Below are 10507 nucleotides of genomic sequence, written 5' to 3' on the forward strand. Positions count from 1 at the left end.
ATCAGATGAGTTCTCTTGGGAGAAATTAATAAAGTAATCACATACTTAATAGTCTGACTTAATGGATCCTTTGTGAAAGAGCCTCGCTGTTTAGTTCTTGATATATAACTGTCAAGAGATGGGGTAACATCTACTCTATAAATAATTTATCAGTGATGGGAACTACAGTTCTAAAGGGAATATCCATAAAACACTTGAATGTGTAATAATTAAAGAAGCCTGCATTATGGAATATGACTTATGTATTCACTTCACTTGAATAAAAAATGAGTATCCTGAATTCTACAAAATATATTTCTCTGTAATTGTATAGTACTTTAGTCTAATAAATTGGGCTCACATATAAAGTTATGTTCACACCAAGTTCAGGAGAACATGTTCTGTGTATGCATACACCAAATATAGCCATAGGCCATATACCTACTGACACAATGGAGGCCAACAGAGTCACTATACTTTCTTTTAGGCTGGGTTCACACTATGTATAATTGAGGCTATATCTGGTCCTCATGTCAGGTCCTCATAGCAACCAAAACCAGGAGTGGATTGAAAACACAGAAAGGCTCTGTTCACATAATGTTGTAATTTGAGTGGATGGCCGCCATATAACGGTAAATAACTTCCATTATTTCAATACAACAGCCTTTGTTTTAAAATAACAGCAAATATTTGCCATTAAATGACGGCCATCCACTCAATTACAACATTATGTGGACAGAGCCTTTCTGTGTTTTCAATCCACTCCTTGTTTTGGTTGCTATACAGCCTCAAACATACAGCCTCAAATATACGTAGTGTGAACATAGCCATATACTGTAAGAAGGTAGTGCAGACTGTGGTTTCCTATACAGCAGACCAGCACAAATAACATATACCATGTGACATACTATTTTAGGCCGGGTTCACACTACATATAACACCGGACGTTCTGTGTTACTGGAGATCATCCTGGCCGGTACTGCAGTACCGACCAGATGATCTTCATTGCTGGTGAATTCAAGTGTGGGCACTCCCCTGTGCGCCCGCATCCCAATTCACTGCTGCACAGAATGGAGCGCACTCCATTATGTGAACTGACATGTTCTCTGCAGCCGCTATTCAATGTATAGCTGCTGTAGAACACTGACATGTCAGTTTTTCATGCAGCCAGAGAGTATACTATGTGCATATACTCCGGTCGGGATTCCATTCATACACATACAACATATGTTTTGTATAGATCACAGCCGTTGTTGCATTGGTGAAATGTTATTTTTTTTCTTTAAAGTACAATGGCACACAATAATGTACAGAGCATATTAAAATGAATCCCTTTGTGACCAGGTTTACTTTCGCCTTTAAGTTTTAATTTTTTTCCCACTAGACTAAAAGTCATAACAGCAACAGGAGACATCGTATTTTTTGCACCATGACCTATAGTTTACAGTTTGTTCACGTATGTATGATGTGAACAAAAATCTGCAGTTCTGGCATATGCCATTTACCATGCAGGATCAATAACATTATATTTTATATTTTGTTTTTGAAAAATGGCAAAAGATTAGTGATTTGAGCTTTTATTATGGGAGTTGTTTTTTTTAAGTCCCTTTTAAGTCCCTCTAGGGACTTTTCATAAGCATTGGTTAGATTGCCTACCCTGAATTCTCCAATGGTTTACCATTGTATAGATCAGAGAGAATGGTGCTCTGCTTATAGAGTCTGCCTGTGCCAGACTCTATTAGCACAGTCACTTTGGAAGCAACTGAGGTTAGGTCTCCAACTGCTGCAAAACTAATCGGACACCCAACAGGTGTGGCACCTATCATCTAGCTATTTCAATTCTGTAAATGTTTAACACCTTTTGGCAATGAAAGCGTAACATAAACGATAAGAGAATTGACTGGTATCAGTCACCTATAGCGGGCCTTTCTGCACATTGCAGCTCCAGCCAACGTATATAGCCTAAAGGCTGACATGAAGTAGTTAAAGGAATTAGCCATCCTGATCTGTATGTTTAACAGTGATCCAGTCCTAAGCTGGCCAAGCATGGAGGAGCACATCACCATGCTCCACCCTCCACGTCCTCGCCTGAGCCTGTGTATGCCTATTATGGACAGCAAGGGAGGTGCTTGGTCACATGCTCCTCCATGCTCCGCCATCTTATGAATGGAATCTCCATTCAGCATAAAGAGCAGGACGGCAGTCGGATAGACTGAGATCAGTGCCACAAGAGCAGCTTCCAGTAAGCACAGTGGATACACCTACGGATAGAGTACACAGAACTATTTTACTATAAAGAGCATATTCAGTCAGGTTAGATTCCTTTCTCTCAGTGAACCTGTAATCAGTGGTTTGAGGGTATAATTTCCATACACCTGGTGTGCCAAAATAACAGCAGCCAGATACTGCTTCACTTATAAAAAGTGAATATTAAAGGGAATGTACCATCAGACCTGGGCTGAAGCACTGGAGGTGGGCCAACCCACCCCCAGTGGGAGGAAACCCCTCCTCTCTGTGATGCGGCTCCATTAGAATTAGTGGAGCTGTATCATAGAGTGACGGGGGTTTCCACCCATTGGGGGTGGTTCGGTCCACCTCCAGTGCTTCAGCCAGGGCCGGGTGGTACACTTTGAGAAAGACCATAGAGCAGACAACGGCCAATAATAGACATTATTAAGTGCAACAGCAGGAAGAAAGGTCCTGAAGAGAAAGGAGATTCTGAACAATCCACTGCAGGGGCAGAAGGCAAAGGTGAATAGTCAAGGAACTAGTCAAGATTGTTCTGCAAGTCATACCAGTTTGTTACAGTGTATTAGTGTCAGGCACAATATACAGATGCACATCCACACACTATACACAATGATCAACTGCTCAGAACAATCAAAACTAACATCAGGAGTTAGTATACATTTTTCTGATTTGTGGGTCCCGAACTTAAATGAAGTAGCACTAGGTGGTGACCACCATCTCCACAACACCAATGCCTAAACAGATAGAGGTACAGTATATAAAGAGTTCAGTTAAGCACTGCCTGCAGCATAGTTCTAGGCTGGGTTCTCGTGTGGAGAGTGTGCTCAGTGGCGGTCTCTGGCACCAAGCACCCCAAGCGATCGCTTGGGGCCCCCAACATCCAGGGGGGCCCCCACTCCCCTTTCTTGTGCTCAAGACCGCTGGACAGGGCCGCTGCCCCACTCGCTGCTGCCATTTGAACTATAACTATGAGCACTCGTAATGAGCGCTCATAGTTACATGCAGCAGCACTGACAGGGCGGGAGACATTGGCCCCCTTCCTGTCAGTCACTTTTGTGGCGGCAGGAAGGGTTTTCCCTGCGGTCACAAGTGGCAGCTTTGTCCTTGTGGTGCCGACGCTACAGTCCACTGCATCACTGACATCACTGACATCACTGAAGCATCGGCGCCAGGACAAGTGGAGTGCGGCCTCTTGTGATCGCAGGGAAAACCCTTCCTGCGGCCATAAGAGTGAAGAGAAGAGGAGACGCCCGGACCCAGGTGAGTATAAGTGTTTGTTTTACTGTGTTATATACTATATGGGAGGGGGAGCATACAGGGGTCTGTTTAACTGGGAGAGCGCACATCAGGGGTCTATATAAATGGGGGGAGAACACAGGGGGAGCACACAGGGGGGCTATAGACTACTGAGGCTTCACAGAGGGGTCTATATACAACTTGGAGAGCACACAGGAGGTCTATATTCAAGTGGGGGAGCACACAGGGGGGCTATATACTACTGGGGGAGCACACAGGGGTCTATATACCACTGGTGGGGCACACAGGGGGTCTATATTCTACTGTGAAACATACAGGGGGTCTATATACTACTTGTGAGGCACACAGGTGGTCTATATATAACTGGGGGAGCACACAGGGGTCTGTATACTACTGGGGCAGCACACAAGGGGTCTATATAATACTGGTGGGGCACACAGGGAGTCTATATACTACTGGGGGAACCACACAGGGGGTTTATATACTACTGGAGGAGCACACAGGGGTCTATATCCAAGTGGGGGAGCACACAGGAGGTCTATATCCAAGTGGGGGAGCACACAGGGGGGCTAAATACCCCTGAGGGAGCACACAGGGGGCCTATATACTAGTGGGGGAGCACACAGGGGGTATATACAACTGGAGGCAGCACACAGGGGGTCTATATACAACTGGGGGAGCACACGGGGGGGCTATATGTAACTGGGGGAACACACAGGGGTCTATATACTACTGGGGGAAGCAAACAAGGCGTATATACTACTGGGTGCAGGACACAAGGGGTATATACTATTGGGGGCAGCACACAAAAAGTATATATTACTGGCGGTAGTGCACAAGGGGTATATACTACTGGGGGCAACACACAGCAGTCTATTGTTTTGGAACGCGTGTCGAGGGGGGGGGGGCCCAGACATAACTTCGCTTGGGGCCCCAGAAATGCCAAGACCGCCCCTGAGTGTGCTGTGTGGTTTTATGGTGGGATTTTCAGGCGGGTGATTTCTAAGTTTCAAGCATGCTTCTGATGAGTAGGATTATCATTTTAGAGCACTTTTTTTCCGGAGCTCAATACATATGATAAAGGGTTAAAATACTTATCAGAACATAAAATCAAGCACAGTAGATGTGAACGAAGTGAATGACAGACTGTGTGATTGGTCAAGGTTCCAACAGCATGCTGCTGATCAGCTGTTCACCAGAGATGCAGCTCCAGCATATACATAAAAAGCGGGCTCAGTTGATTGTGTAGTGGTTACACTGGGTTACTGTAGTATAGGTCACTTCACTTTGGATAACTGTTACGGGATGAAAGTAAACTATATTTCCTGGAGCTGAGGGTGGTGCCAGGCTTATAACATGTCCTCTGTATTTCTCAGATGAATGTGTCAAGGAGGCGGAGCCAAGCTGCTCAAGTTACACAGCCTCATTCCTCCTCACCTTTCAGTTCTTCCTTAAATGATGTACAGGTCTCTGTATATCAATCAGAGAATGTCTGGGAGGTGAGAGAAAGTGAGGAGTGCCTGACTGTGTCACTTAACCCATTACAGTTTGAGACCCTTACAGCTGTCTAATGCAGGTGTGCAGCTCTTAGCATTAAATGCAGCTGACAGATGTGTGACTATCTATCTGCCAACGTCAATTTAAAGAAAGGAAAATGATATATGTCAGAATAATGTATTCTGTAGTGTACACAGGGGCGGTCTTGGCATTTCTGGGGCTCCAAGCGAAGTTATGTCTGCCCCCCCCCCCTCGACACGCGCTCCACAATAGACCGCTGTGTGCTGCCCCCAGTAGTATATACCCCTTGTGCGCTACCGCCAGTTATATATACTCCTTGTGTGCTGCCCCCTATAGTATACACCCCTTGTGTCCTGCCCCCAGTAGTATATACCCCTTGTGTGCTTCCCCCAGTAGTTTATAGACCCCTGTGTGTTCCCCCGGTTATATATAGCCCCCCCCCCGTGTGCTCCCCCTGAAGTATATAGACCTCCTGTGTGCTGCCCCCAGTTGTATATAAACCCCCTGTGTGCTGCCCCCAGTTGTATATAAACCCCCTGTGTGCTGCCCCCAGTTGTATATAAACCCCCTGTGTGCTCCCCCAGTTATATATATCCCCATGTGTGCTCCCCCTGTTATATAGCCCCCTGTGTGCTCCCCCCATTTATATAGACCCCCGATGTGCGCTCCCCCAGTTAAACAGACCCCTGTGTGCTCCCCCTCCCATATAATTGCCCAAAAAGAAAGGAGAAAATGCTGAACTTATGTAGCCAAAATATAATAATCTTTATTAAATACAATATTAAAAACAATTCATTCTTTAAAAAATATAGTATATAACACAATAAAACAAACTTATACTTACCTGGGTCCGGGCGTCTCCTCTTCTCCTCACTCTTGTGGCTGCAGGAAGGGTTTTCCCTGCAATCACAAGAGGCCACACTCCCCTTGTCCTGGCGCCGATGCTCCAGTGATGTCATTGGAGCACCGGCACCACAAGGACAAAGCGGCCACTTGTGACCGCAGGGAAAACACTTTCTGCAACCACAAGAGTGACTGACAGGAAGGGAGCCAATGGCTCCTGCCCTGTTAGTGCTGCTGCATTTAACTATGAGCGCTTATTACGAGTGCTCAAAGTTACAGTTCAGATGGTAGCAGCGAGCGGGGCAGTGGCCCTGTCCTGCGGTCTTGAGCACAACAGCGGGCCGTGGGGGCCCCCCTGGATGTTGGGGGCCCCGAGCGATCGCTTGGGGTGCTTGGTGCCAAAGACCGCCACTGAGTGTACATAGTTATTGGATATGTCCTACCTGCTCATAGAAATGCTGACATGACTAGTTCTACTATTTACTGCACCATCTTCCATCAAACACACTTAGGGGGAGATTTATCAAACATGGTGTAAAGTGAAATATGGACATGGAGAGAGAAAGGAGCTGCTGCACCTCACACCTATGGCTGACACTAATGCCTGTCGGCTACATTTAAAAACCAATGCCAGGATGTTGGTGTACAATTTGATTAAACCATATTGCCTCATGTACCACGTGCAGGTCCCCTGGCCCACATGAGTCCCTACACTAAATCAACATTGTGTCGGTCAGTGACTGCTAACCCTTCAAAGTGAGTGCAAGCAGGGAAGGGAGGTTTTTAAATGTAGCCGAGAGGCATTAGTGTCAGCCATAGGTGTGAGGTGCAGCAGCTCTTTTCTCGGGGTTGCAGCTCGCCTTGCGGGGTTGGTGGTCGCTGACCGACAGTGTTGATTTAGTGTAGGGACTCACGTGGGCCAGGGGACCTGCACGTGGTACATGAGGCAATATGGTTTCATTAAATTATTTACCAACATCCTGGGGTTGGTTTTTAAATGTAGCCAAGAGGCATCAGTGTCAGCCATAGGTGTGAGGTGCAGCAGCTTCTTTCTCTCCATGGTGTAAAGTGAAACTGCCTCAGTTGCCCCTAGCAACTAATCAGATTCCACCTTTCATTTTTCAAAGAATCTCTGAGGTATGAAAGGTGGAAACTGAATGGTTGCTAGGGGCAACTGAGACAGTTTTACTTTACACCATGTTGTTAAGACTCCTCCTTGATGTCTCAAAACTCAAAAGTATTGTAACAAATCTTAGAACATCTAATACTTTCATGTTAAACTGTATTTTTGTGTAATTTTTCATCTCCAAGTGAAAGCTTTTCTAATCCCGACTCATCTAAACAGTATGAATAGTGCTCTGAAGAACGTGATGTTTATTTGCGTGTCCGCTCTGACCTGGAATGCTCTCTGCTAGGATCAGGCTTACTGCAATATTAAACATTATTACTGGAATAGCCAGATTTGCTTCTACACATAGTGCGACTTCGGATAGGGATTTTTTTTTTTTTATGTAGATACTAAATGTTCCTCCTTGCAATGATCAGAACATTCATCTCCTTCTCAGGCTACTTGGGGATGTGTATTGAAGTAAATCTCTTCATTTCCCACATCCAAAGAGTTTAATATTTGGGTTAAGCTTTGGAAACAAAGGAACGCTATTCCATTTTTAATCTTGCAAGAATGTGGCGGGCAACTCGAGTTGGCAGAGGTGTGCTGAATTAAGCTCTCAATACCACAAGTTAACCTGTTCAAAGGCTGAACACAAGAGTTCATTTATAATAGTGTTTGTGTTTTTGTTTTTTTCATTCTGTTGCTGCATTTATTTGTATTTTTTTTTATTAGGCTTCAATGTAGAGAAGTAATTCTAATTCTAATGATATAGTGTCTGATGGAACCTACCATGGTTTATATTTTCTATTGTATCCATATACATATGAATTAGAGTCATGCGAAGGTACATTATGGCCCCACGAAACTCTAGTAGTGCTCTGTAATGGCTACATAGGTGGTATAGAGCTGTAAGATGATTCTTAGCAGCACATGAAAAACCTTCAGGCCTGACTGTGCCTTGTTTCTAGACTACAGTGGATAAATCAACAGTAGGACTGCCTATAGAAAATGACTATAGATGAGCAAATTTATAATAATAAAAAGCTAAACACATCATCATCTTTGCAATCCGCTCATCAGCCAGCTGCCATTTAACTCAGTGCCATGCTACTCCAGGTGCTGGGAAAAGCTGAATACTGTCCTGGGAAGCTTTTCCCAGGACTGGACCCAGCTTTTCCCAGCACCCGGGGAGGAGCGGCGTTGAGTGGCATCAGTTATTTCTGTAATTTGCTTATCTCTAAAAACTACCATTATGGTACCATGTGAAAAAAGAAGTGCATTATTTTAGCCAATAGTAAACTAAAAAAAAACCTTTACACATTCATATCGGTAAACATTTTTTTTTACCCTAAATACCACAGAAACTGCTTATATCTTTGTCCTCCACTAAGCAGTTTGTGTGTTTTTTTTTTTGTTTATCCTAATAAAATGTAAATTAGCTCATGTGTCTTTTTTAGCGCATTACAAGTCATGGGATTCTTCAAGAACATCTGTTAATAAAAAAAAAAGCCATAAAATCACACACACAAATGAATGTTTCAATTGGACGGCCATTTAACAGCAAATTACGGGCGTTACTCTTTAATAATTGATGGATGTTATTTGGCTATATTATTTGCAGTCAAATAATTAACATCTAATAAAAATGGCCGTCATTTTGAAAGTGTGTGAACATAGCCTTATACGTACACTTTTTTAAACCAGTGGAAGTCTATTAAAAAAAACATTGTTTGTAGAGTAAAGATGAGCAAAACTCGAGTATGCTCGGGTACGATCCTTCTGCATTTTAACACCGATGGCTGAAGAAGTTGGATGCAGCCCTAGGGAGTCCAGGAAAACATGGATACAGCCACTGGTATTCAAATGCTGCATGATCAGACTTGAGGATGCTCGAGTTGCACTCATCTCTACTGTACAGCATTATATTTTCCTATTGACTGCCATTTAATATCTTGACACTTTAAACAAACAAAAAAAAAACCTGTGCATCCTTTAGGGTGCATTCACACGTAACAGATGCGCAATGGATTTCTCGCTGCGAATTTGCAGAGATATCCACTTCAGATCCCTGCCTTGTACACTCTATGGGCAGACAAACTCTGTCCGCAGCCTGCCCCGTTAACCCCCCGGCCACCGAAGCGTATACTTCACCTGCTCCCCGCTCCGGCTTGCGCACTGATTGGCTGAGCGGGACATTAAGATGCCAGGAGCCCCGAAGCAAGTCGGAGCGGGAAGCAGGTGAAGTATATGCTCCGGTGGCTGGGGGGTTAACAGGGTGGGCTGCAGACATACTCAGAGCGGGATGTGCATCTTGTTGCGAGTTTGTCTGCCCATAGAGCGTAAAGGGCAGGGATCCGCAGCAGATCTCGCTGCAAAGTCGCAGCGAGAAATCCGCTGCGGATCCGTAGCGTGCGAACGCATCCTAACGGAATATTTTCAGTGTTTATTAGGAAAGAATGGGGAAATTTATCAAGGGCTTTGCGCCTAATTTTAGGTGAATGATTGGTTCTATTCATGAACCAGTATTTGACGAAATTGTAGAATATTTGTTTTAAATGCCACTTTTTTTAAATCTGCCTGTTTTGAGTATTCACCCAAAATTCACATAATCCGGGATTTGCGCCCAATTTATCATTTGTGACTTTTTAAAAGGTCACACAAACTGGTGCAGGCCTACATCTGGTTGGTACCAGATTAATATTTTTGAGATTTTTATGTGACTATTTTTTTCACATGTTTACGAACATCTTGTTAAACTAGTCCTATTTGGCTGGGTAAAAAATAGATGAATACTCTGTAGAAAAATCCTTTTAGACTCAATAGTAACTGTCCCTCGAAATGTATGAAAGTTGTCACACAGTGAAATAATGCACTGAATTCAATAGAAATTGGCCTGCAATGCGTACTCCAAATAGAATAATGGTTGCAATTGATTACAACCTGCAAAAATTGCAAAATACAGGCGCTTTTTTTTACCTGTTCAAATGTTGTTGTTTTTTTTTTTCTTATACCCTGAGCAGTTTTAAAAGTAAAAAGATTTTCCTGGAATACCCCAATAAAACATGGGTGTCCAAAGCAACCAATCAGAGCTCACCTACCATCTCTCATAGTGCTCTGGTAAAATGCTGCTATGTGCAACAAATAGACACTTACTATAAGCCAGGTAAGTGTAATTACATTTGGGGACTTATTCCCATTGTGGATTTTAAACAATAGAGCAATTACAATTTCTCTATATTATCAAGAGGCAGGATCTGTCTTTTACAATCTTCTGTTCAACAGCGTTGCTTTACTTGAAATAGGCGGACACTGCTGCCACCTCGTGGTCATTTGACAGAATGTCAATCGATTTTGTTCATAAAAATAAATGAGAAGGAATAATAAGGAGGTGAAACTATAAGAAATACACTGTACCGTTCAGATTCCCCGCAAGAGACAGTCTGCGAAGTAATCCTAACAGTATGGAAATCTTTATTAGAGTTTAAAACTACATCTCCCGGCCTGCATTGCTGTGACGTCTGTGACAGCCGGAAGTTGAGCGGTAGAACA

Source organism: Dendropsophus ebraccatus, chromosome 1 (assembly GCF_027789765.1).
Source record: "Dendropsophus ebraccatus isolate aDenEbr1 chromosome 1, aDenEbr1.pat, whole genome shotgun sequence".
NCBI classification, from domain to species: Eukaryota; Metazoa; Chordata; class Amphibia; order Anura; family Hylidae; genus Dendropsophus; species Dendropsophus ebraccatus.